General features: G+C 33.6%; 1 protein-coding gene across 1 annotated transcript in view; it reads right to left on the reverse strand.

Annotated features, from left to right (window-relative positions):
* The window catches only part of LOC107136240 (dolichyl-diphosphooligosaccharide--protein glycosyltransferase subunit 4-like), an 8,595-nt gene that overhangs the window by 3,871 nt on the left and 832 nt on the right, over window positions 1-3,892 (reverse strand). The gene's annotated exons all lie outside the window — the stretch shown is intronic.

Here is a 3,892-nt window from a genome sequence, read left to right on the forward strand (position 1 = left end):
TAAGAGACAGTATATATATATTAAAAGAAAAGTTCAAATGGAATATAATTTTTCAAATTTTATTTTTCATGTAAAAGAGAAAATTGATTTCATAATTGTAATTCTGGAGGCTTAGAAATAAGATTAATGGATGGAAGCTATTGAGAAGCAAATTTTTAGTTAATGCAAGGAAAACACCAGTTAGGACTTTCTCCAAATGAAATTGCTTCCTCTTGAAGTAATGAATTCCATACCATGGATAATGTTTACACTAGACAAAGAAATTCTTCATACCATTGGGTTCACAGAAAAGCATTGTTGGGATGGCCTAGAAGTTTGTTAGAAATTCAGATTGTCAGGACTTTTCAAATATCTGCATTTAAAAAATCTGCACCCTGACAACATCCTCAGGTGACTGCTGTACACATTAAAGCATTGAGCTGAGGTCATTCCCCTCTCTGATGACAATTGGGCTCACAAACGATAACCTGTTCCTAGTCTGTGAATTTTATCACATATTTTGATTTTCAAAGCATGTTTTTCTTCCTTGGTTTGTCTCTGTTTTTTTTAAAATTTCAAATGTCAAATGAAAAAGTCTATTGGAGTTTGACTCTTCATATTAGGTTTAATTTTATGAGATTATTTTCAGATTACATCATCACAAAGTTCATCTACTTAATAAGAGCTGTGAAATGCCACTTTTTGAAAATAACTTTGTGCCTCATGAGCTCTACGCCTAAAATATAGTTTTAACAATGCATTGAAAACAACAAAAACCATAACATCTGAAAGCCTCTGTTAGCACTTGCTTTGTGTCACCACCCTTATTGATTGCTCCATGTGGACTCTTGGAACCTTTTAGTCACTAGGAGTTTGCTTTGATTCTTCAATAGGAAACTGTTTGTGATGAAGGAACTTAGAAGAATTGTTACTTTCTTGCTTTTTCTTTATTCTCCCCTTTTAAAAGCAAATTTGTATTCTTTTCTTTTTATTACTCAGAGTTATCCAACATTCTAGATTGTTACTTCTGAGACAACTCAAGCCTTGTTTTCCTTTAAGTGTCTGGTGAGCACAACAATGATTTGTTTTTCAACAGAGAAGTAAATTGATAAACTGTGGTAGCAATAATTCTTATGTATTTTTTTGTTCAGAAAGCACATTCCTTGAGTTTTTTCTCCAAATGGAAAAAATTTTAATTAGCATAAATATGATACAGTGTAACAGGGAAACATCATAGAAATGAATAGGGCTTTCAACTACAAACCTCTCTCATGACCTGATATTGTTTTGTGTGTGCATAATAACTGAGCTGTATGACAAATCTCTGCTGTCAGCAATGGAACATCACGATTTACAACATCTCCCTTCCAAAGGGAGTATATCACTACTTACAAAAGTAGCTGATTTATAGCAAGTGGCAAGAAGCAAGAAATCTTGGTTTTTATGGTAAAAAAAAATGGCAGTTACTGTAAAGTTTTTCTTCTTTGAGTTAGGGAAAGATTTGCTATTTGTGATGACTAATATGCTTGGCAACCTAACTGAAGACTTACTAAGTCAAATCATCTTTTGTCAAACGGTAATTCCATTATAGACAAAAAACATATATAAAGTGTTTTTCTCCTTGCTTTGTAAATATTCTGATAACACTTTTATGTGTGAAGCCCAAATATGAGAGTGATGCCGATTTACTTTTGTGTTTGCTTAATCACCACTAATTATGTTCCCTTTATTACCACTCACCTTCTTATCTGTCCCTTCCTTCTTGCTACCCCAAATGCATCTCTAAGATTTTACTTGAATTCTGGTTTTGTTTTAATAAATCAATACTCTTTGAAAATGACAAAAAAGTATCATGCCAATCTCTCACGGCATGAAGGATATGTTTAGAATTTTTTTAAAACCAAAAACCTAAATATGCTTTAAAAACTTTCTACTTTAGGCTAGGTGTAGTGGTGCACGCCTATTATCCCAGCACCTGGGGGAAGCTGAGAAAGAAGATCATGAGTTTAAAGCCAGCCTCAGCAATTTAGCAAGGCACTAAACAATTCATTGAGACCCTGTCTCTAAATAAAATACAAAATGGGGCTGGGGATGTGGCTCAGTGGTGGAATGCCCCTGAATTCAATCCCTGGTACCAAAAAAAAAAAAAGGAAAAGAAAAAAAGAACACCAATAACAAAGAAAACTTGCTACTTTAATTGGTATTCCTTTGGGTTCTTGTAAATTTAAGACATTTGTCTTTGTGTGTTTACACATTTCATTTTCTCTGGGTTGAAACATCTCCTTGTGATGTTTTCTTCTATAGTTTTTTTGGATTTGCAACAATTTTCTCTTCTTTTGCTAATCTACTTTTCCAGTGTTAATTTCCCTTTCCTCCACCATTTTAGGGTCCCTTGCATTCTACTTTCTCGGGGCTGCTGATGGGCATCTCACCTGCTGACTTGCTTTTCCTCATTGTTTTTCATAGTATCACTGTGGTGAGGATCCTCTCTTGTACAACACTTACCAATAGCCTATCCATCTGTCAAGACCTGTGTCCCATAAGTTACCTCCCTGACTACTTTGGTGGTATTTCCTCTGAAGTATTTTTCATCTGCTCACAGGCCTTCTCATTCTTGCTTTGACTGTGATGTCCTCAATGCATGAGGATTCATCTAATTATTTCTATACTTCCACTGCTGTGTGTTCATTTGTCCATTTATCCAGAGCTTTTATTATGAAATCACCATTCCATTCATTTTTGTATTGTATAAGTGCTGAGAACTTTTGGAAAATCACTTTCTAGTAGTGAAGCAAGACCTTTGATTTATAAATCTCCATAAAGAGCAATGAAAGTTATGGTGGAAGATAAATGTGCAACCCAGCCTGGTGCTTCTGGTGGACCAAACAAATGACCAAGAACCATACTTAACTGCCTTGATGGGACATGCCACTTCATCATTTGTAGGTTATCAAGCCACAAAAGCCCATGTGGAAGGATAGTTTAGTAGTAATTTTCTCAATTAATAGCTGTACTTTTCCTTTGCAAGGGAAAGAAATGAGAAGACAGCAACTACATCACAATACAACATAGGAAAAGTGAATCAAAGACCACAGATTATACATTTATATAATTATTCTATTTTGAATGGGTTTCTTCAGAATTCTACAAATAAGCATGTGACCAAGATCAAAGTAAAGGGGAGTTTGATTTGGTTTTCTGATCAAAGTGATCCAGAGAAGCAAAAGAAAAGACAACAGGGATCTTTCAATCCATGATGGAATTGACCTGAGACAAGTTATGACATTAGTGCCTCCTTATGTTAGACAATGACAGTGATTGATCTAAAAATAGGTAAAATTAGAAAATGTGTGGTATGCTAATATCTTTTCTCCTTATCAATAGCTGCCATAATATTTTAACACTTGTGATTTTCTTCAAGTGGCAGGAACAAAATCATAAAAACATTTTACCATTAGAATTCCATGAATCCCACACCTTCTGTTTTCTTCTAAATTTCACCCCAACTCTAAAATATATAAAGTGAGATTAGCATTTATGAAAGTTTTATAAATTTGAAAATTAATTATTTTGTAAATTTTCCTCAAATTTCCAATGCAGCCAAATTTTTTTCCCCCTAAATGCCTGGTCTTTCCTTGTCTGTAAAATAAGGCATCCCCTTTCACCTGTTTATATATATATTTGAGTACGACTGTCACTAATATGGCATTATGTAAAAATGTGGATGTGTAACCGATGTGATTCTGCAATTTGTATTTGGGGTAAAAATGGGAGTTCATAACCCACTTGAATCAAATGTATGAAAGATGATATGTCATGTGCTTTGTAATGTTGTGAACAACCAATTAAAAAAAGACTCAAATATATATATATATATATATATATATATATATATATATATATATATATATAT

The sequence above is a fragment of the Marmota marmota genome, unplaced genomic scaffold, assembly GCF_001458135.2.
Source record: "Marmota marmota marmota unplaced genomic scaffold, marMar, whole genome shotgun sequence".
NCBI lineage: Eukaryota > Metazoa > Chordata > Mammalia > Rodentia > Sciuridae > Marmota > Marmota marmota.